We start from the raw sequence: 26,091 nt of genomic DNA, 5'->3' as shown, positions 1-26,091 counted from the left end.
GGCACCAGTTACGTTTGTATATACTTGGATATATGTTAATATTGTTATTTATAATAAAGGAGGTAAGGACAAAAAAGTCACAAATAAATATTGTAAAAGTTAATGTTAACAGATTTCATAGATAATCTTATTCGTCTAAGCATTAATTTGGGGTATTTATTGTAATATGCGAACGGTTCAGCCGATTTTTATTCTGGATGGGTCAGATTATTGAACTAGATATCGTGAATGTTTTGAAAAAAGTCGAGCTCAACATTTTGAAAAAGGTTAGGTTTAGTCTGTCTAAACAATACATTCGAATCAGATGATCTGCTCGATCAGCAGACGTGGCTCCGTTCAGTAACAGCTGACTGAAACTTATAGGATTTTAGTATCAGTTTTCACTTCAACAATTTAACTTCATTTTTAATTTTTATTTTATTTGGAATCATTTTTAAACGTCATAGATAATGATTTAAAATTGTTAAGGATATTTTTTAACTGTTAGATGGTTCTATAAAATTATATTATAGAGGTAGATGTATAGTGTCAGTGGCAGAACACAATTCCTCACCTAGTACCATAGCCAATACATACATACATATACATTGTGCAGGTCAAATGATATGCTGGTGAAAATTGTTTACTCTTAGAATGACAGAGTACTACTTCGGATTTTTATGACATTATGATTTCTTTTGTGTTTTGGTGGAATTGGATTATGATTGGATACATTATATAAGTATGTGAATGATGGGAAGTGCTTACATTTCAAGATTTATATATGACAATACCTATTTATTTATTACTATTCCATTTCATTAATTTTCCCCCTACTAAATTTATTGTTCAGAATAGAAATTATGAGATAAGATAAGGCAAAGCATTGTTTAACACGGAAAGAGTTGAATTCAAAGGGAAAAAAAGAACAAATAAACAAAATTGAATGTTTTTGGAATGTTATATATTATGTTAAAATTTCTCTAGAATTAGTTTTACTTTACTCTAGCTCCACCCTTTCACTATCGTCTGACCCTGTGGTGGTTAGTGATAAATGTGCTGAGTACCTAGTGAGTTTAATTTGATTCTAATAAAATTATAAGCTTCCATGTATTAAATAATAGAGTTTTACAAAATTTGAGTTTTTACTGAGCGATTTTGCACATTTTGGGTTTTTCGCTTTTTTATTTCACGAAAGTCTAGTCACTAGGTATAAAGTTGGACAATCGTTAAAATTCGACTCGATATGCCAATCTACTTTCAGTAAGTAAATGCTTTGAAATAAAAATAAGAAATTCCGCTTAAGGGAGATACGGAGGTTGGTGAGGAGGTCCTGAGTTTGTCGACTATAAGGTGTAGTTACATTTTTAATATTAATTTAGACAAATAACATTTTTAAATAGTCAGATTGTTTTAGATTATACTTATCTGAATGAAATAAATAACCTCAACCTCTTAGAAAGTTTTTAAATACATTTAAAATAAGTTTTTAAATACGTTTTAATTGTTTGCTATACAATGACTAAATTTCTCTGAGTCATGTCAGTACTAATAAAAATAATAATAATACAAATAACAAGAGTCGAGAGTGTTTCAGATAAAATTAAGGAGATATTAAGAATAAAAGAGTCAAAAACTAAACAAACCTTCATGGTTTATATTAATATCACATATAATTTCTAATTAACGTAAATTTTTTCAGTAAATTTGAATATAAATAGTAGATTAAATATAAATATAAATAGTATATATTAAATAAATAGTATATTAATACGTTTTATTTGATATAATGTTCAAATATGTTCGGAAAAAAACAGTATTATAAAACTTCTTTCACAAAATGCAGTTTTGGAATCGTGAGTTTTTATAATCGTATTTTTGAGACTTGTGTCCGTTGTAGAGGAGTGAAAAGTTCTAATAGAATATAAAATTGTTGTCTACAACTGGGTTCCAAATGCATTAAATGTATACCTATTTAACGGGGACCTTTATAACATTGTCGTTTAATATGGGTTTTCGTTATACATATGTGTCCGTTAAGAGAAGTTTCACTGTGAATTATAATACATTTGCGGATCCAGTTTATTTATTTTATTAAATAACTCTAGTTCTAGCTTACACCCTCAGTGGAGACTGATGAGTGGCTATTGCTAATCAGAGGAGATGGTACAAAAACAGCGTTGGTCTACCTGGTGCAGCCCCTAGGGTGGGGGCGAGGCGAGAGAGAGCCAGTCTTCGGCTGCTGGTCTCAGGGTGAGCTCTGCGAACTAGGATCTCTCTTTTAAGGTACGTTGTCATTCTTATAATCGAGAATTTTTGTTTTATTATGTGCTACAAATATCGGAGGAACATCACGGGATTAGTGTTTAGTTGGAACTAACGGATTGTTTCTTATTGGTCAAGAAGAAAGGAACAGTGAGCAATACCGCGGCGGCGAGAAAGCTAAGAAAGTGAGATCACTTATGTCACGGACCAGTCTTCGGCCACTTTCCAGGATCTCCTATCTCCTCCATCCTAGGGTTCATTCTTCTTTATTTCGAATATTATATTAGAACATTATTATATAATGATATATCTATACCCTTCCAAAGTTCATTTAGAATACGACTGTCAAATTATCTTATTCCCTGAAGAGTAATAAACAGCGATTCATCTTGATATGTACGATAATAATTGTTAAAGAAATACTTCTTGAACTTTCTGCTATTCTATTCTCGATTTGTATTTTACACGATTTTAACGAATCGAAAACCTGATCGGTTAATACAAGAGTAATTTTAAATTTTTATTATCCAAGAGTCATAAAATTCTTTCAAAATTAAAACCTACGCTCAGAATTTAGGGTGGCTTATGTATAATCTTATTTTTATGTGTGATGTATTCCAAATTATCGAACACAAATCGTGAATTTGGTATATTTTTAAACAACATAACTCATATATATATTGTTGATGAAAAATTAGCATATTAGTATTAAAGTAATTATTCTTCCTTATTGCAAAAATGTAATCATCATATTGTGCTTAAACATTTTTAAGAGCATACTTACAGCTTTAAACGCTGCATATACTTACAGCTATTATAATCACAAAGAAAATACGTTTTGAACTAAGCTCTTACAAATGATTAGCATTTCATACCATTTTAATGAATTGACAACTTGATTGGTTAATATTAGAATAATTTATGTTTAATATTATTTAAAATCATAAAATTCTTTGGAAATAAAAATTGGTGCTCAGAATTAAGCATTTAAATGTAATATATTTTTACAAATGATTTAATCTACATTCTTCCTCTGTAATCGTGAATTTGGTATTTTTTTGAGGTTATTTAGTAGCCTTCATACTTCAGTATTAATTGTTTTATTAATGATACGTTATTAATATATTCTTAATAATTAATATATACCACGTTTCGGCCCATTCATCGATCTTAAGGTGCTTACTCTAAAAATGGTTACATTGTGTTATTTATTATTGTATATTATTTTTAATTTTAACTTTGAATGTAAAAGTTACGTAATATTTTGAAACCATTTTTGGAATCAACATCTAGTCGGACGGACGGTCCAAAACGTTGCATGGAATACATCGATGGCTTACTTCTCAGCGGTGCTAAGTACATTTCTAACTTTATGAAAAATATAATTAAAAATTTTATCTTTTAGAAAAATTGCAACTTTTTTAATTATTTTTCTGACAGAACAGATTTAAGCATAAATTTTAAATCAGTTCAATCAAAAAAATATTCGAAAAGTTGTAATTTTCCTAAAACAGAGACCCATTTACATTGTTGGTAAAGATAGTGAAAATGTACTTAGCACCACTGTGAATTAATGCAAAAATTAATAAAAAGGAAAAGATTGATGTACGAAGGCTAGTTAATAAGCGAAAAAAAAATCAGAAAAATGTATGCACTTGCCTTCGAAAAAGAAAACTACTTAAATTTGTTGTATTTTTAAACAACTCAATTCATATTTATTCGAATGATGTATTTTCGTGGTCGGGTGAATATATTTTTTACGAAAGATTACCATATTAACATTAAAATAAGTATACTTTATTATTAAAACACTTTAATCTTCATATTGTGCTTGAATTTTTTCAATGCGTTGAATAACCATTTCATTCAATGAAAGACAGATCAATACATATAAATATAAAATATAAGGCCTGAGTATGGGTGGCGATCAAATATAAGCCTCTAATAAAGCTTAGTTCAATAAGTTGTTAATATGGAGTTAAAATAATGAAAACAATATTTAGAACGAACATTTTTCAATTTTTACCAAGGACGCAAAAAAATATTTTTAAAAACTTTTTCATTTATTTATTACTTAAAAAAACTAAATAAAAATATTACTTCACCAATGCATTTTTTACAACATTACTTAGGATGTGCTATTATATTTTTTGCTTACACAAGATTATTAGCGACAGTAAGAAATGCAACGTTCTAAGGGTTGCCACATCTCTTCGCCTGTCTAGTCGAGGGGGCTCTAAACTATTTAACCTGGTTTAAATGTGTTGGTTTCATTATGTTATTCAGTTACATATCAGTTATTGCATTTGTTTATTGATATTTGTAATAAAAACATCTGATTATTTATTATTTAGTCTGATTTAATTACATTGTATATTTTACCATACAATAAAAATAAAAAATTCGGGTTGGACTGGTGATACTAAAACAAGTCGTGAGCAGAGATGGAGAAACATCCAAAAGTGCCAAATCTGAATAATTTATTAAAATTATTGTATTGATATATTATATGAATAAATAAGAATAAAATATGGGTATTTGATTAAATTAAATAGAAATATTTTTAAATATGTTTTCTCACTTCAATCTATCGTCAAGATCGTCTGAAATAATAAAGACTATTAATTAAACTTGAAAGTTCAACAACGAAAAATCGTTTAAAAATTTTTAATGTGATAGAGGTAACAGATATGAAGAGAGAGGGGTTGAAAAAAATTGTAAAATTCAAAAGGGACTTCTCTAACACCAACTCAATAACAAACAAGTTTTTAACCATTTAACTCAATTATAAAGGACATTGGAGAAACTCAAAACCTAAAAGTGTGCGAAAAAGGAAAAACATCTACAATCTAAAAGGTACTTTAGTAATTGGGTAAAGCCAACTTTATAAACATACCCTTTATTTTTACTACTTACTCAATTAGGAGAGCTTTAGAGGTATGCAACATCTCAAAACGTACCAACTTGACATGCATTTTTGACTGAAATTAACCTCCTGTTCTAGGGTATCATATCTGTCAATAAAACAACTGTACATCCATAATTTTATTTGATTTATTATAGCTTCATAAATTTAGTCTAATTTTTTCTATTAAGACTGTTTACGCAATGGAATGTAACTAGAGTTAACCAATATAAGACGTCCCGTGGACGGTTTAAACTCAGTCAACTCAAATTCTAGGCAGTTCGACTTACCTAGTTTTTCACGATCGCAACAGATATATGATATTCATTTTTGAGGTTCAGTCAATAATGAAATAATTACATTGTGGTGACTTCATTAGTAAAAAAAAGTTTTATATTTTATAAAAAAAAAGGTTTCTTAACTAATTATTAAATGAATAGAATACAAATTATTATTAATAAATAGAAGCATTACTTAGAATTGTTTTGTAACTGAGTGTTCTACATAACTGTAATAGCCACTAGAACTAACGCGTAGGTTTGCTGAACTGAGTAAGAGTGAAGTGGAGAAAGGTAAGTGTGAATTTATTTTTTGTTTTTCGATACCCCAACAGTTCTTTCTAGCAGGTAGCCTGTTAATTGCTGTTTTAAATTTTACATATTAATTGTTAGCGTTCTTAATTATTATCCATTTCACTCTTACTCAATTCTACTGCTAACCTCGTACGAGTTAGTTCTAGTGTTTATTTGAGTTATGTATAACACTCGGTTCCAAAACAGTTGTAAATAATTATTCTATTTATTAATCTTAATTTGTGCTCTGTAAATTTAGAAATCAGCTAAGAAAATCCTTTCTTTTTTATTTATTTTATTAAAAAACTGTTTTTCTCACAGTAGGGCATGAATATGAAAATAATGAACTCTCAAAACGTCAGCACAGTAGTTATTTTATGACTGACTTTACCAAAAATATTTAAATATTAAACATCCTGAAAGTCTCCAAAACCATGTTTTAGGATTAATAAAACGGATTTAAAATGTACCTCAACCCTCCGATGAAATGATATAGTCAGTTATTTTCGAACGAAATACATCATTAAGTAAAAACAATACATCATCTTTTAATTTTATATTTTCTTCTACATTTCATAAATTGATTATTCTGATCTGAAAATATTGATAGTACTAGTACCATTTTTCGGAACAACCATCACAATAACATTATCATAAAAAAAGTAAGATATAACAAAAAATATTTTTTCCCTTAATAGTCAAGCATAATTATTTGAAAGGATATTGGTCAGAAATTAGTTGTACATTATCATAACTTGATAGATTGGGAACTAATTATACAATACGTCTTCTTATTGTATGTAACAGAATATGTTTCTTTATTAGTATAGAGTACTCTATTTAAGTCATATTGATTTGCTTATTAAAAAGAGATCATTGTGTTAGTAATTTAATACATCTGAACGAGATAATTAGTTGGAACAATGCCCTTTTTTGGAAGTACACCTACTCTGATCATTCCTGAGTATTAAATGATGAATTCAAAAATATTTATTTGATTAAAAAACTAGCTGAACCCATAATTATTTTCATGATTTTTAGCCAAGAATAAATCGAAAAATACTATTCCCTTTTTAAAATACTATTAGATACCTAGCTAATAAATTTTATCATTTCTACACTTGTGGATATTACCTACAGTTTTTATAAACAGTTTTTTATAACAGCTGCTTATATCGCATAAACACTACTACGAATGTACCTACTGTATACTCACACACAAAAGTAGAGTAGTTTACCAGTGCGTTCTATAGTCCAGTGACATTGTGAGTTTACGTAGAAATAGAAAAACTAATTAGAACTTGTAAATGAAAAAACTCTCAGTAGAAGTATAACTTTAAGAAGAACTAATTTATTCCAATTGATTATAATGTAAAACTTTTGTAAGCAGACCATTGTAAAAGGTATACCACTTCCAAAGGGTGCCTAGATCTAATATGTCTGATTTTTCAAAATGGCCTCAGTACATTTATAGGATTATAGCCAATAACTATATATAAATAGATTACTAGCTGAAATCGTTTTTGGAGAAGTGCGTTGGACGTAGCTGAAGATTTTTCTTTCAACTAGTTTATCCCTGATAGAACTCTGGCATTAGATACCTTTCCTTCTCTTTAATGCATTCGAAATAAACGCGATATCATGCTTACTCGTATAAACCATATATAATTATCAACGTCTATTAAACACACACAACAGTTAAAGTTTCATACTTTATGATCAAGTAACAGTTTACATAATAAGTAATTACGTTGCCCTATTGGAAAATATTACTTCAGTTTTGCAGTTAAGATTCACCTATCCGTAAACTTATATTAACCCTGAATTGGACCTACTGAGACCTCAAAGCTAGGCCATAACGTAATGAACGGATGTTCAAGATGGGCTACAAATTTTCGGTGGTAATCCGAGAATCTGAATAATTTAAGACATGAAAATTGGATTTTTCTTGAGTTCCGTTCGCTCCAAAAAAAAAAGTTACAACTTAAAAACGGACAAACTAAACGTATTTATTACAATATTTTAAAAATATTTTGAGCTCAAATTGAGAGATTATTTAAATATCAATGTATAATTTGAGCAATAAAACATACGAATTGGTTAAATCTTTAGATCAATATATATTTTTATTTAGGCACAGGTGCACAGACCGAACACATTTGAATATTCAGAATCTAGAGCTCGACCTGTTCAAAACATTCACGATATCTAGTTACTAATGTTACAATAGTGAATAAATAAAATCGATTATTCATTCGAACAATCATCACAAATATATAAACAGGCATAGGAAGGAACAAAACAACATGTGATAAGTTTTCCATCGCAACCATGGCTCTGTGGAAGCTAACCTCTGAGTAAGTTTTGACCCGTGCTTAATTCGTGCGATATCGCCCAAATGGTTCACTTTTGGACTATAAAACACAGGGTCTCGTTTACGATACATAGAGCGTAAATCGATGTTCACGCCGAAATCTTTGAAACCCAATTTGTACCGCCTCGATCCGTTGACATACTAGAGACTGAGATTTGATACCTCTTTCTTTTTTAAATAACTTTTATTAAAGTTCGAGTAAGAATTTAAGAGTCGGAATTGAGATTCTTCAATTCTCCGTTAAATTCCCTTTCTTTTGATTCATTATTTTTCAAAATTTATGGCTCCTGAGAGCCAGAAAAGATTTTTTTTTTTTACAAAAGGAAGGTATGTATTATTATTTAAGAGAACATTAGTGCAATATTTATATATTTTTATAATATCTGTAATACAATATCAGTAATTACATGAACAAATAAACCTAATTTTGTAAACATAAAATAAAAAAGTTGAAGTTATTCCTTTCATTCAGGTATACACATACATTTGTTATATTTCCTTAAACATAGTTATTACTGTCATTCAAACAAACCTATTTTCTTCTCACCTTCTTCTTCTTTCTTTTATTTACGAAAAAGGTGATTTATTTATGAAAGGTCTAAATCAGAATCATACGAACAATTGCTGGACAATACGCATTTTTATTCGCCAATTATCAGAAATAATCAGACATCTCTTCGTCTTATATACACAAAAAGAAAATCACAATAATCATTAACTTTGAAAATTTAACAAAACATTAGCTATCTATTCTTAGAACAAATAAAGCTTCATGTCGTTTGGAAGCTTTGATGTTGAGATAGATCAACCAATCTAATGTATTAAAATTAAATTTGTACCACTACAACCCATGAAAGGTTAGAAGCGTAGTACTTTTTTTAAGAAGTATGTTACTAGACCAACGGTTGGGCAAGGAGGTGATTTGTTCAGAATCACGCTGGACCACCAGATTTTTTTGCCAATTATGGGTACTCACTTTATGAGGCTGGGTGGACCCTGGAGGGCTCCTGAACCAACTAGGCTGACCCGCCTACAGTGAAACAGAACATAATCATCTGCCACAGCCGGATTTTTGGAGTTATTATATAACATAATAAAATATAATAATAATATATAGTAAAAATAATAATAATAATAACGTACAATAAAAAATATATAAGATATAATTAAATAATTTATAATAACAAAAATAGATAATATATTTTATATAAATCCAATACATCATCTCAAATCATAACATCTCAAAATGTCATAAAATATTTCAAAACCTTTAAAGAAAGTGCGCTACACCTGCCAGAGATTAGTCAATTTTAAAGCTTATATGCTGTTTGTGAACAAATTACTACGCATAATAAAATAATATTTATATATAATCAGTATTAATTGATAAAAATCTTATAGAAGGGAGTTCTATTTTTATTTTTTTTTATGACGGTATAAAATAAAAGATAAAGATGTCACATAGAGAATATTTATTCGTATTGGACTTTAATCAATGTAAGTGAGCGGACGAAATGATCCAATAGATTGCTGACCCTTCCAGGAAGCTTTCACTAGAGCGGCTCCTTACGTCACTAAACTTCCGTTCTCGTACATTCTTCTTTCTACTAAAGTTATTTTGTAAGTTTTTCTTTAAATCACACTTTATCTATACATCGAGGGAGGGCGGTAACACGTGAAAAAAGAAATCAATTTATTTCACTCCAATTTTTTACAACTCTATTGAAAAGTATATACTGTTAAGAGTTAAAATTCATTACTCAGCCAAATCGACCAATTTAGTTTGGGGGAATAAAAAATGGTGGTTGTTCTAAAACGTTACAAAAAATTCATTTATCATTCCGTGCTTTATATTCTTCAACTGCCTACAACACTAAACGTTTAATAAAACTTAATTTGAAGCAGAGTAAATTTGCTTAAATATGAGTCCTAATAGAGTCCAGTAGTTTACGAGATATATAATTTCAAAAACAAAAATTTAATAAAAAAATATCAACAGTTTGTGAATTTAGTTAGGGACTTATCATGGAAACTACTACTCCTAAAACGACATACAGATGTCTATCACCACTTGAACAGAAGCTAGTTGAATGTACAATAAAGCAGTTTATACTCGTAGGAATAGCACCAATTAACCAAAATAAATTCACAAAATGTTGATTTTTAATTGCTTGGACAAAACTTCTGGTTTATGAAAAGCTATAGTTGAGAAATTATTAGATGTAAGGATGTATTTTAGCGCGGTTGAATGTACTATAAAGTAGTTTATAATTAATATTTTCGTAGGGGTTGTAGTTTTCATGATATTTGTTAAAATTAATTAAAACAAGTTGGTTTATAATTAAAATTAACATTTATTTTATGAAGAATTATATTTTAGGAATATGATAGCCTCTATTACGGCTTATATTTTGGAAACTTTACCGTACATTAATGGGTACGCAATTAAGTTTTTTAGTATTATTGATAGTTTTAAGGATATGAAGCTCCGAATGAAAAAAGATCGAACTTTTTCTAGTATAAAATGAATTTCAGGAGGCGTGCGCCTTGAATATTTCAATATTTACTTTTTAAGGACTTTTAATGTTCCCGCTGTATAGTCAAAGTGAACATTGAACCATTTTCTGACTGAAAATAAAGGATTTTTTTTTAACCTAAAATAACTTGAAAAAAGGATTTTTTGCAACTTCAAATTTTTAATTACTCCCCCCCCCCTAACTATGAGAGACAGAGTCATCAACTTTAACAAATAAGTGTATATACTTTTCATTAAAGTAATCAATATTTAAGGTAAAATAACTAATATAAAAATGTTTTTTTTTTCTCTTGGACTCTTGGACTGTAAGAAAATGGCCAAAACAGCTTTTGTTTTATACGGGATGGAACATTGTGTGAAATTTGGATTGATACTATTGTTTTAGTCCTTAATAAATGGATTCTTTATTCTATAAGAAAAAAAATTGTTACGGTGGAAGAATCATGAGGATTTAAAAAGGTTCTACAACTTATAGAACACTTATATTAATCTATATCATAATTTTCCTAAGATGTAGGTCTTAGGTATATTTCAGTTTGTTTAGCTGAAAGTCGCAATATCAGAATGAACTGATCCCATTTTCTTGATATACAAAAAATCCGTTGGATTTCACTATATCAATAAATGGAACAGAGCGCTATAGGAGAAACTAGGATGGTTAAAGTAGGACATTATAAAAATTGTATGACATATTCGTTCTGAAAAAAAAATATTACTTCTAAAAATGACTTGGATTAATGTAATAGAAAAATATTAATATTATTAATAAGTCCTGGATCTTTATTTATTTAAAATGGCAAATATTGAAGTGTAATGTTTAACAAAATCATAAGCCTATTTATTAATAATACAATATGTTTACTAAGATATTCAAATTTTAAAAAATTCCACAAACGATAAGTTTCACCAAACTTACAACTTAAAATTACATAATGAAATATTAAATTCACAATTCGTATTAAAACTCATTTGTTCAAACTGTAAGTAAATGCCGAAGCATTTAATACATTAAAATCTTTATTTTATTCTTATTTTTGTTCATTAAGGATTCCTTGAAGCCTGTTTTTTGATCCGTATTAATTGTATAGCCTGAATTTTTGCTTAAATCCTATTCAAAATTTCTGATTCTTCTCCAGTTTCAAAAGGATATGATTTAAGCTTAAGAAGAATGACAGTATTAGCTCTAAATTACATGTCATGGTTTCTCTTCTTTAGAATTCACGTTCTAATTTTTTTTTCTTATTAATGATTAAAAATGATTAAAAAAATATTCAGATTAAATGAGAAAAAATTGCATATTTTCTGAAACAAATAAAATTTTATTTATCCTCGAAAATCGAGAAATAAAATTATTTAAATCCGAAAATAAATATTTTCGGTACTAGTTAATAAGAATACAGAGATTTTTTCCATTTGGTAGTGAGGATAATAACCACTTCAGTTTCTGTTGGTTTATCTTTTCCCAATTATTATTGCAAATATTTGTTGTTTTGAGGAGGTTGAATTCCATGCGATTCGTTATACAGAGGTCAATAAATTACGATCTCAACCTCAATATAATGAATTTTCAACCATCCCCCCCTCAACGTAAGAAACTTCCATTCTAATTAAATTCAATTTTAACTTATCCAGTTATTTAACTTTACTGTGGAATTATAATTGACTGTTCTCACCTTTTATTGAAACTATTAAACACGTATTTTTCGTTTTGAGGAGTTGAATTCCATGCGATTCGTTATATAGAGGTCAATAAATTACAATCTCAACCTCAATATAACGAATTTTCAACCATCCACACGTCGACGTAAACAACCTTGAGAATTGGCATAAGAATCTTCCATTCTGATTTTTTTTTCTCCTAAGGCTCCATCCAAAACTTCTAATTATAATACAGTTAAGCTATAAAATTCCATAACACTCTAAGTTCAGTTTTAACTTTACTGTGGAATTATAATTGACTGTCCTCATCTTTTATTCAAACTATTGAACACATCTTTGTCGTTTAAAGGAGGTTGAATTCCAGGCAATTCTTTATATAGAGAGCAATAAATAACGATCTTCACCTCAATATAACAAACTTTAAACCATTCACCCCTCGGTGTAAAGAATCTTGAGAATCGTTGCTATATATTTTTTTTCCCTTATAAGTCCATCCAAATAATTTCTAATAATTATACAACTAATCTATTTTACAAAAAATTCCAAATGTTATTAAAGTTAGATTTTAATTTATCTATTTATTTACCTTATAATGAAATTATAATTGACTGTTTTTATCTATTTTAGAACTTATACATTTTTTTATGTATCTTACACGGCGCTGATCTTAAAAGTTTTACATGCATGAACGTAAAAAATATGTATCATTTGTTTTTACTTTAATTGTTTTTTGTTTTGTTTTTATTGTGGGTAGTCTTAAAGTAGTAAATGAAATCTTAAGAACAAAACTAAATTGGGTGGTTAGAGAAATAACAAATAATACTAATTATGAATGGAATTAACTGTGAAACAATATGGACTTATTTTTATAACGATGTTTTTCATCCCAAAGAGACATGCCTTTATTTAGTGCTATTATGTTTTTTTTTTTTTTTTTTTTTTTTCGTACATTTTCAGGAAGTCTATTATGACTTCTTTCTTCTCGCTTTTACAGGATTTCTTCTAACGTTAGATATATATTTTTCCGTTTTTTATTTATATTAGAATAATGTTAAAAATTATATATATAATATATTTTGACAAAACTACTTTATAGGCTCATTTTCAATAATTTTTCTTGACATAAAATGAGAGTATAACATGACATAATGCATTTTCAAAGAATCTATTGTTAGATTAACTAATAGAAATTATTCTGAGGTAAAAAAGATATTGCATAATATAAGTGTAATAAACTTCATTTATGCATATTTATTGGTTAATTTACAAAGCATAATAAGCTTATAAAACAAGTAACAAGGATATGCTATGCTTGACGTTAATGCAAGAGTGACAAAACATTCCGTAATGTTTCTTCAACAGGTTTGTAATTATATGTATTTATCTAATATTAGCGATTGCTTATGTCAGCTTTGATATTTAAGTAATCAGATGGTTGCATTGATGATATAACTTTAGTTTGTAATATTATATTATTTTTGTAATTAAAGTAGTATTATAAACATTTTAAAAATCTTCACCGGTCTCTTACATAGGTAATTTTTAACTTTATAAAATGTGAGCGCACAAATATCTCAAACCGTTGGTTAATTTTTTTTATACTTAAGTAAAGGACTGTCAGTATCCTATTGTATTAAAATCTATATTACTCGTCGTATAGACACATTTAGTTTTGTGAAAAACTATCACGAAAATTAACAGAAATCAAATTTTAATATTGTTAAAAAAATATCGTAGGGATGTAGAGAATCTTATGCAATAATTTGATGGATTAGAGAAAATAGTCTGCTGACAAGATAAACAAAAAAACTAAATAATTAAGAATTGAAACTGAAGAATTAAATTTGAACAGAGTTTTGTCGTACTTTCGTACAATATTTCTCGTAAACGAGAAAATATAAATTCACATTAATATATTTCTTTTTTTTATGTTAGTAGTCTGCTAAATTTAGTAAACCACAGCTAACACTTCAAAAACAGTTTGCGCCAATTCTAAAATTATGTTACATTGACATCTATATTTCTGCACAGAGAGAAATATAAATTTATTTCTTACAAATTTGGAGAAATTTATTTATTACGAATTTAGATAAATTTATTTCTTACAAATTTGGAGAAATTCATTTCTTGCGAACTTGGAGAAGTAAATTTCTTACAAAGTTAGAGAAATTTATTTCTTACAAATAAATAAGAAAAAAAAAAGTGAATTCTTTATAGAAAATAAGACTACGTAGTATATTGTGGTTTTCGTTTATAAATTGATTTATGATTGATTGCATATTGACTAATTGATGAATATCAATTTGATATTGAAATAATTTTTTTATCAGTCAATATTTTTCCATGTATTTACAATCCCTTTTATCTTTAGTTATAATTGTGTAAGTTTTCAAGTTTTTAATTATTTTTTTGGGTTATCTCATGATAAATCATGGTATAAATACTATATTCACGTTTCCGAGTACATAATAACTGATTATTTAATCAACTGTTTCTATCATCCATGAGCTGTATAAATAAGATTATTAATCAAATTATTCCCTTAAACATATAGGTTGAGTATATAATACATGATTTGAGTATATATAAATGTATTTTCAAAAATAAAACATAATCAACTATAAAAACATTTATAACTGAGTAATGATTCTGTTAAAAGCATATTTAATATAAAAGTGTATCTGTTGTGAGTATATAAATAAATACATATATGTGGGAGTGGATTGCTGAGAGGTAGGTACTGTTTTACTAACTCCAAGGATTCGAATCTTACTGTAGCAGACAATTATTTTCCGTTTCACTGCAATCGTGAGTCAGGTCTATGGGTTACGGTATGCTCCGGGATCAACATAGCCTCATGTCCTTAATTAGAGAAATATCTGGCGTGATTCTGACCAAATAACCTCCTTGCACAACCATTGGTCTAATAACATAACTTCCTTCACAAAGTACTCTCGACTCTTCATGGGTTGTAGCGGTGTAGATTTAAATTTTTTCTTCTAATATATTTTTTTCTATTACATATTATATAAAGTATAAATACATACACTTATATACACGGTTACACAGCATGTACACCAAATGAATTAGAATTATTATTTAATATCTTTTCTTTTATTTGAAAAATAAAAGGCTTCTTTGGTAAGGTTAATGGGTTGGACGGTACACTCACGATGTCCAACGACAATAATCCATTAGTGGCCATAGTTAATGTGTCATCAGACACAGAAAAAGGTCATGACTTCCTTCCCCTTATCTCAAATATCACATAAAAAAAGAATTACACAAATTACTTTACTTTTCAGTAACAATAATATTCTAAATGCTGTACTAATATCCTAGTATAAACCTGCATATAAGAAATCATTTTTATTCGTTAATGAAATAATCAAGTATTATATATTAAAAATTGAGTTAAAACTGCAACTAATAATCTTGGAGCTAAAAATAACATAAAATGTCATTCGATAAACTTGTTAATTGCCATGTGATTTATGTATATCTTATGATTATTGGAATTTCCAAATATTTATGTGAGAATAAATATGTATTTTTTAAAATAAATTAAAACTTTATTAACGGAATTTCAAGTTATTTTGAAAATTATGTTCAAGTGAAATTCGTAAATATTGTTTGGATCTATTTTCAAGTCGTAACTCCTTTGTAGTTAAGATATGTAATGAGACTTCTAGGCTACTTCTATATCTGTAATCTTTCAATCTAAAAGAATACTTTAAAAAGGATTCCAGGATTCCAAGAAAACTTTTTTTCCGTGTATTTTGGGATTCAAATTCAATAATTGTCGATAACTCCTACGAGGAAAGGGCTATCAGAACTCTCGAGAAAGTGCTTGATTACAAAAAAAAATATATTCACGCCTTCGGTTTGAATTTTGGCAAGAATATCTGTCGGTAACTGGTAGTTTTTCTTCTATTTTTTTTTTTTTAATAGTTCTAGTTTCCCAAGCAGTTCAAATAATTATTTTGATTATAACTATTATAGTTATAGGTTATCAAAGTTGCATAGAGTGTGAAGTTGGTTCTCTGCAATTTTAAATGCTATATACTATATACATACTATAATCAGGGAGGTAACATTGTTGGATTGACATCTACACGGGTCACAACATCACAACCACATCCATTGAAGGGCAAAATTATTCGTCTCACATTTATCTCTAAAAATAATGAGGGAAACGATGTATTATAATAGTAAAAATGTATTATCATAATAATATAAAAGAACCTTTTTTTAGATTCCATTCTTCTAATTATAACTTACAGTTTGTCATTTTAATAATCTCAGAATTTTTGTTGAAAATAAATCAAAGAAGGCAACCATCGTAGAAGATGATGGTTAATATTTTGTCCAGCAATCCCAGAAGGCTGATGCTCTCATAGCAAACCTCTTCATCACCTCTTATATATTTTTGTATTTATTGTGTGTATTTATGTACAATTAAGTTAATGCTCGATTTTCAATAATTTATTGTGATTATATGTAATAAAAATTTTATAAGTAATGATTGAATTTTATGAAGTAGAAATAAAATGGTAGATATATTTCTTGGAATGATGCGGAGTTACATATATTTCCTTTACCTGTGTGTATTGGGCAGAAGTCTGCTCCCCCCTTTGCGAAATCTTGTCTACGCCCATTAAGCGTTTTGCCAATTGAGACCTAAAATCCCTGATTAGATCACTTTTAAATGACAGCGTTACTTTCTTATTTCTTGTTTGTCTTTTTTTAAAACTTATTTATTAGGTATGAATGTGTATTTATTTCATGGTGCGAACGTTAATTTATTAACATTTAATTTTCTCTAGCAAGTATATAAATAATTGTGATATTATTTAATTAATTTATATTATATTGATTCATATTTATACTGATTTTATCGTCACTATATTATTACCTAAAAATATAAAAAATAAATAAATAAGTTGTATATAGTTTTTATTGAAAAATAATTATATAATAAGCTACCACAATTATGGACAATCAGTATTAGCCTTCTAGGTATTAGGTATTCATACTAAATATACAGAAAAAAGAAGAAGGAAAACAAAAAGTTAGTGTTGACAATAAAAGTAAAAAAGAAATAAAAAAATATAATATGATATAAATTAATTTAATAGTAGCAAAATAATTTATATGCAGGATAAAGAAAATTAAATTTATGAAAAAATAAAATAAATACAAATTCGTACCTAATAAATAAATATAAACAACAAATAAGAAAATAACGCTGTCATGTAAAAACGTTCAAAAATCTCAACACTAATAACTTCCTTACTATAATTACAGTTCCCTATGTAAGCTCGAGTTAGGTTAATTCATATATTCCTAAAAGAGAATCTTCGAAAATTAAAAATCATCATATAAAATAGACACAACGAGTTCTAGTAAAGACTGTCATTCGATGATCATTATCTGGTTTATTATTTCCGAAATAAGGAAATAAAAGTTGGGAATTTAAAAGAAAAAAAAAAAGTAATTAATAGCAAATAAGATTAATAATCTCATCCCCCCACTTTGATCATTAATTAAATATTGATTGAATAAAAATCATACTAAGCGATGAATGTAAGTCATGGAATTATTATAAAATATAATGCTTGAGGATAATTGTTTAGTTCGTTTCATAAATAATAAGTACATTTTACGCCAACAAGCTCGAAAAAAATTTTCTTTCAACTAGCTTTCTAAAAAGGGGTTTATGGAGATGCTGGAAATAAAGGTTTTTTAAATAAATAAACGTTGACTTCTATGAATATGACCCCATATCCTCTAAAATGTTAAGAAAAAAATACTATGGTAATTCTGTTGTTTAAGGTAAGAAAAATAGCATCTTAAATTGCAGAAAATATATCTTTTTACGGAAATTCGAATGTTAAGTTCGCTGGAAAAGGAAGAAAATAGACTATCATTTAATACTTATCAAAGTCATTTCGAAATTCACGAACAGGATGGAAAAAAAGGGGTGTCAATCATAACGTATAAGTGTTTTGACTAATAACACTATAATAGTGACATAATAATAATTTGGATTTAATTGTTTACCTTTTTGTCTGATTTAGTTTGCCTTAGTTAGCTAAGTGTAACCTATATATTTTTTTGGTTTAATTTAGAATAAGAAAGTTCTATATCAGCAAATCCTTACCGCTACAACCCATGAAGGGTAAGGGGTTCAGTACTTAATACTTACTTTGTAAGGAAGTACTGTTACTAGACCAACGGTTGTGCAAGGAGGTGATTTGATCAGAATCATGCTCGACCACCAGGTTTTTACCTAATTAAGGGTGCTCAATTTATAAGGCTGAGTCTACCCCAGGAGGGCATCAGAACCTACATGAGTTGAGACACGGCTACAGTGTAATAGTAATCAATTTTCTGCCCAGCCGGATTCGAACTCGGGTCCTTGGAGTTAGTAGGATCGCGCCTTACCACGGTGCCACAGTGCTCCCTTTATATCAACAAATACAACAGAAATCCTTTAAACAACCGTAACATCCATAAGTAGCTCCAGATTGTGAAATGTAATTTGCAACGTCAATGCATCGTTTAGAGACAACGTTGGATAAGACTTCTAAAAAAGTCTAGAGCCTGCAATAGTTTAGAAGGGCGTGATATTTCGAAAGCGATTCTTTTAACTTCACCGTTCCTTGCCATTCTAATTGGGTCACAGTCTCTAAACATTTTTTTGGAATGAACTTAGTTATTTTGTCCAAATTTGCTAGTTACAATATCTGATAAATATAGTTACATTATGGTTGACTAAGATATGATCTATATGGTTTTTATGTAGGTATTTGAAATATCATTAATGTTATAATGCCACCAGCATTTGTTTTCATATGTATTCATAAGTATATATAGAAACAAAAAGTTGTTTATCATTGACTGAACCATAAAATCCTCAAATGTGTGTGTGTGTGATTGTGTACATATACAAATGATTTACTCGAATTATGCAAATTTGACTGTAATAGGTTACTATTGAAGACTACGAGGTAAAATGATATAACTCGATTTTTTTTTTCTAAATAAGTAACAACTGCTTCTAATAGATTTTTTAATGACATTAGGAGGGTAAAGACAAATCAAAGGAAAAACAAGCTTAAAATCGCGATTAAATTAATAATAATAATAATAATAGTAAATTTCAAAATAAACTTTATTCTTCTGAATACTTAGGAAAATGGAAATATACCTCGTTTTTCTATGTTTTCATTGATTGTAAGCCGGTAGTAAGCTAGAAAATTCTTACAAGATATTGGAATATTTCTGTTATTTGTTGAATCATTTCGAGTCCGAAACTTGTCAGGTTTAAATTCTCTCTCATTATGAACAGTTCGTCGGGCAGCGCAAAGGCAAGGACAAACGTTACGAAATGAAAGCAGTCCTAGATTGCGGTCTACATTCAAACATATCGCAAGCAATTGTTGATACTGGCCCACGAGGAATATATTATATTGCTTGTGGGTCAGTATCAACAATTATCAGTCACTATATTAAGCTGATTATCATACCCGGCGAGGGTCAGTCGCTAGGAGAATAAATAATGTTCCACCGGCTAGTCCCATAACACAATTGTATTTAAAATGCAAATATATGTCATTTGTTCATCGTTATCATTTCAATATAATAAGATTTAGTAGGATTAGAATAATGTAAATTTAATTTTTTTTTTTTCAAAGTCAAGAAAAATTAACGTATTTTTTATAGATGATGATTCTTTTGAGTACTACAGGGCAAATAAATATTTTATGTAGTAAAAACAAACAAATATTTAATACATAAAAAAATGGGGTTGTTCATATAAAAAAATAAACAAAATACCGTTTACAACATTTTAATTTGTTAAACTTGTTAAATTGTTTTTATAAAGAAAAAAAAATACATTTAATTGTAATAGTTACTTTATATAATTCGCAATCCTCATGATTATTTTATAATTTTTATTTTAAGATTATTTTTTTTAACAGAATCATCACCTTATTTTCAATGTGTTATTGATAAGTTAATTTTTTCCTCACAACACAAATAATATTAATATATAATTTAATATTAAAATTCTGAAATCACATTTAACCATTCATCTGCGAAGTAACTATCCGACGTAATAGCCTCTGATATTTTTGTAACAGACTTCATTTTAGGCATCTCGAATGAAATCCTATGATCAACTGGTATGATTGATAATCATAATAATTTTATCCCCTGTACCGTTTTCGTAGTGTGGGGTTACAATTTGCAGGGTCTGGACCAGATATCTCGCTCTTGGACCATCTCCCTTCTTCTACTCCAGTCCTCCCCCCAGGAATTGCGTGGTCTTCCTCTTGGCCTTCTTCCCTCCACGTGAGTCTCATACGTCTTTCTGGCAGTTCTTTCCTGGTCCATCCGAATCCATGGAGTGGATCTGGCTCTTTTGTTTCGAGGTGAGGATCCACAATTCGGAAGAGTAAGAAAGAATGTGGAGGAACGCCGATTTGTAGATCATTATTTTAGTTTTCTTGTCACCTCCCTTTTGCCCAGGAAACCCCTTCGAAGAAAGCTAAATATTCTTCCAGCTGCATTGATTCTTTGAGAAACTTCATCAATGTAGCCACTTTCGTTGAGATAAGCACCTAGATATTTGAAATTCTGGACCTTCTCTAGTCTTTCTCCGTTCGCTCTGATCACCCTCATTATTCTATGGCGTTTCTTTCCTATCTTCGTACATTTTGTCTTTTCCTGGTTAATTTTCATGTTTATCATGGCCATTTCCTCTTGCAGAACATTTATGTTGTATTGGAGGTCTCGGTCGTTGGAAGCCAGGAAAACCAGATTATCCGCAAAAGCCAACACAGAAAATTTTATGGTTTGTACGTTCCTGTGTCCTATCTGAAACTGTCTCGTTCTATGTTTATCTTTCTTCATTGCTTTATCGAGGACTACTATGAAGAGCAGCGGGCTCAGGCAACAACCTTGACAAATGCCTGATTTTGTATCGAATTCCAGTGATATTTGGTTCCTAGGAACGATTGATACGATTCTAATTGGATAATACAGTAGGAGAAATTATTTTAGGGACTTAAATCTGACTTGAAGCTGAAAGAAACATTTATAAATCATTAAAATCACATAAATCTAAAGGAGCTAAGAATTACATTAATATTGTTAACTTTCATAACATTTGATATCTATTTCAGGCATCCTGGAAAATAATTGAGAACTATTTGTGTTGTTATTTTTATATTCAAATTGATTTCTTTCTAAATTAATTTACAAAAAATTCGTTTTGAAAAAAAAGGAAAGAAATACCAAGCGAAAGATGAAATATCGGCTAAAATATATACTTAAAGGAATGTAAAAACATTGCAAATATAAACTAAAATAAGTTTAAAATTGTTGAAAAGATTACTAGATGTTCTCAGGAAGCATAGACATATATAATGAAGTTTTAGGGGAAAATGCGTGAAAATATAAGTATCCCATCCCTACTCATGCTATATATGTCATGTCATTTTATTTCTCACACATATCGACCTGGGCTTCAAAAACTATGTCTTACCAGTTGATGACTTGTAGTTTCGTGATATTAATGAAGTTAAAACATGAAATCTTCTTTTTTGACAGGTACAAGGTTTCACTTCTTAACCACCTGAACACATATGAACGCTTAGAAACTTACACTTTCACGTCATATAAGCCCAAATATGACCAATTACTAAGTTCAAGGAGAAATAAATAATATAAATCCATGTACCAAGGTAAAATAAAAAACTTACAAAATAAAATTCATATAAAGATCGACCGTTTATTTAAGTAGCTTCCGATGAAACACTGCTCTGTTGGACTAAAATGAATTAAATTTTGAATGCTGTCAGCCAGTACGACGCCATCTTGTAATTTTCTCAGATAAAATTGTTCAGCATCCGAGGTGTATAGTTTAATGTGTGTCGAAAATCATCCTCAAATACAGCACTTTTAAGTGGAGAAAAAATACGTCGATTTTGAATTTTGTCTACCGGTACAATGACTCCTCCTCCCAGTTTCGACAAATCAAGTTTTTTTTGGCATCAAGTGAGTGCAAAGTTTCTTATTTGCTTATAACAAATCATCTTTAAATAATAAAAATTTTACATACTTGATAATGAGTGAAACGTCTCTCTTTTGACTAAAATGAGGTAAGTACAGTATCATTTCGCCTCGATTAAATACAGGCTAATTTATGTGTCTTAATAGATGTAATATGTACATCCATAAAACATCATTCCTCAGCTTTCGATCTGAACTTGTTTGACAATGCAAAAGAGGCCCATTTCGCTCATTAGTGAATGCATAAACATTTTTTTATGCAACGATGATTTATATGAAACACCAGACATCCTTATAAACAGACATTAAAACCGTACTACTTAAAATCATTGTTTATTGTTATATTTTATTTAATTTATTTAAAAAAAGTTTACAATTTACAAAAGATGGTATTCTTGATTTTCGATTGCCAAATTCATGAATTACTTCTATAATTACTACAAATCTATTTCCTTAATTACATACTTTTTAGTGAAAACATGTTATTGAAGCAATCGTACTTTTCAGTTAGTTCTTGATTCATTTTAATTTATAGAGGATTAGGAGACCCTGCGTATTGCTGGGCCCGGGCACTTTGGGCGCAAATAGGTACAGATCGCAATGAAATTCTCATTCCACACCACCATTAAACCATCAAAATACAAAATAATCACACCACTATTAGAAGTACTTATCACTTATCTTTATTTCTAATCTGGAGAATAATGAATTCGAGTATCCGTCAATTACAGGGAATATTGAATAAATTCGAAAAAAACAAATTATTGATTTTCTTGAACAAACTCTGTTTTTTTCTTATGTCTCCAAGTTTGTTATGGAATTGGATGAAATTATTTGGCGTTTTTATTTTGCATGAGGTGATATCGTCCAACACACTTCGAAAAATTGTTTAAGGAAAACTGAGATTCCCACATTTAAGTCAGTAGAGGACGCAAAGGAAGGCACGCTACATTTATCTGAATGGAGTTACAAAATCGAGCTATTATCAAGTTTGATTCATATACACGCATAGTTGAAGAAATATGGATTGCTTTTATTAAAATTGATGTTAACTTGTATTCTAATATAAGAGTAGAAATGACATATAATTTTCATACATATAAAGCCCATATTATAAAACGTTATAAAGTATCGATTGTTAATATGGTAACTCATATTAGTTTTTTTTTTTATAATTACAATTTAATAATTTTAATTATATCAGATGGCTTCAAATCTTTCGGTTACAGTTACTTTTACATCGGATTAAATTCCAGAAAATTGATGATACGGATTGATTGGAAAATTGCTCCTCTGCAATTACATTATGACACCTCTTGTCTTCGAGAATCCTACTGAAATCGTGCTAATCGAAGTGACTAATAGAAAATAATACTTCATTTCTAAAAATTCAAATAAAATTATCTGGTATATTGTGGTCACCAGACCAAACAATTCCTTTAAAAAAGTTATACATAATGTGATTTGTCTATATTTCTAAATCATTAAAGGAAACCTTATGCTTCCTTTAATAGAGACAGAGGACAATAGCATTGTGTAAACGCGAAATACTAACGTTTATTGTATTTAAATATATATCAGTACAATCAAACTGAGACATGTAAATGAATAAGGAGTTCATAATGTTTTGTTTTCAATAGTAATTGAAAAGAAGACGGCCACGAGACCCGCTAATGCAAAAACGTCATTAGAGTGCTACCAATGGGCAGTTTCTATACACGCCTGTATCACTCCATTATAAACTCAATGTTATTCACTGGATGTATATATGAATGTGCAGTTGTAAATAGCAATAAATAAATATTTGGTCACCTTTAGCAGGCCCCTTTGTATAAAATAAGCTGGAATTTAGCCTTTAGGGTGTTTTTTCCCATCCTAAGCCTTAATGATATAATAGAACTGATTTACATCCACTTCCTAAACGAAAATGTGGAAAAAAGATTATGTTAGTGACGGGACTCTGTTGTTCACAATTTTTTTCTTTCACATACCTATGCATGGAATATATGAAGGGAATTATGTTACGAATAGTAAATTTTAAGAAGTTCAATTTTTTTTGTTGATCTTTTTATGTTTTAAAGTGTACACCTTCTACATCTACGTATCACAGTTATTAATTGGATTTTGAGGTTGGAGTACCTCACACTAGCACCTAACCCCTAAAGAATCATCTACACTAAAGAATCAAAAAGTGTAACCCAGCCCCTTCATCCTCTTACTCCTTCATATGGGCATATAGGGAAACAGGAAGGTGAAACATTTCGAATTCGATATTTTGAAGCAAATACACGTTTTGAGACCCACTGAGTCCAAATAACCAAATCTCGCCAAATTATGAGAGTGTGTGTGAAAACCCTTAGCACAAAAACGAAAATTAATTAATTAATTAAATTAGACATACGAAACGGAAATTACGTATTTAAGGCAGGATTATGGTTGGGACGTTACAGCAACTTTTTGGAAAAAATCGATTTACCACAGTTCCACTTTATAGATTCAATTTTTGATTTTCTCAATACATTTCAAACGATTTTGATTAAACTCGGTAATTTAAAGTAAAACTAAATGAACATCCACTTATAGCTAGATCTTATCCTCATTACAATATTTTAACTGGGCTTAAATGTCGAATTTTCAAAAAATCTTCCTCTAAAGTACATTTTATTTGAAATAATTAATAATTTTGCTTTGTTAACAGTAATTGAATATGTATAAATATGAACTAAGAAAACATTCTATAACTAACTAATAGAAAAATGGAGATAGGAGTATGGAGACTGAAAAATCGGAGACATACAATCCTTTCTCGTCCGATTCCTATCATGCCTACACAGCCTTGTTGTATTTCGTTAAACTGTTATATTCATGGGAGGAACAAAGTTGATAATCATTATTCACGCCTCTAGAAACCCAAGAAATACAAATCTTTATATTAACAGGAAAATATACATTTATTATCGCCTTTCAGACTGGCAAGTGAAAGTTATATGTCCACACTGCACCAGTTGTTTTAACTTCTTTCGGTTCTTTTTCTAGTGGAATTATATTCCTCTAGAAACTTTTGTATATAAAGCCTGGAGCGCATGCTTACTCTATCTTAACTTCTTCGCCTTCACACCTTTAAATACTGAACCATCAATTCTCTTATGTATTTATGCTTTTATTTTGGTATTAATATTTATAGATTTGAGAAACTATTTAAACCTATATATTAATATTTCGCTCGAATCCAATACATAATATTTAAAGTTGTTATAAAGTAAAATGGAATAAATGTTTTGTTTTTAATATATCACATCATTAAAAATTACTTTATTCTTATAATTTATTCACACTATTTTAGTTTGCCCTGAATGAACTAGGAAGTTCTAGGAGGACAACAAAGTAATAAAGAGAAGATATGCCGACAATATGATCCTTGAGGAGTATGATATTCAATGAATAGGTATTGCTAGTTAATACCTGGAGGCATTGAACCCTGCATAAAATATCAATAAGTCTGAGGAATTGGAATTAATGTATTAAATAAAGGTGTATGAAGGTCATTCAAACAAAGAAATATTTTTAAAAATATAAATCCGATTGCTAAACAGATCTATATTATTTAAATCATCCCTATGTGGACATACGGAATTGAGCTATGGGGTTCCACTAAACCATCTAATTCCTCTCGAATCCAATCCTTACAGTCCAAAATCCTTCGTAAAATCCTTAATGC

At 29.0% G+C, this 26,091-nt stretch overlaps 1 protein-coding gene across 1 annotated transcript in view; it reads left to right on the top strand.

Annotated features, from left to right (window-relative positions):
* The first annotated feature begins 2,200 nt into the window (after positions 1–2,200).
* Positions 2,201–26,091, top strand: part of LOC106689007 (ABC transporter G family member 20) — a 79,148-nt gene continuing 55,257 nt past the window's right edge. The window contains exon 1 of the mRNA XM_014433743.3: positions 2,201–2,265. The gene's annotated coding sequence lies outside the window, so the exon portion shown is untranslated. The remainder of the gene's footprint in view (positions 2,266–26,091) is intronic.

Source organism: Halyomorpha halys, unplaced genomic scaffold (genome assembly GCF_000696795.3).
Source record: "Halyomorpha halys isolate HHAL.00 unplaced genomic scaffold, Hhal_1.1 Scaffold1257.1, whole genome shotgun sequence".
Classification (NCBI taxonomy): Eukaryota; Metazoa; Arthropoda; class Insecta; order Hemiptera; family Pentatomidae; genus Halyomorpha; species Halyomorpha halys.
Note: the sequence above shows the minus strand (reverse complement) of the source record. Positions and strands in the feature narration are given on the sequence as shown.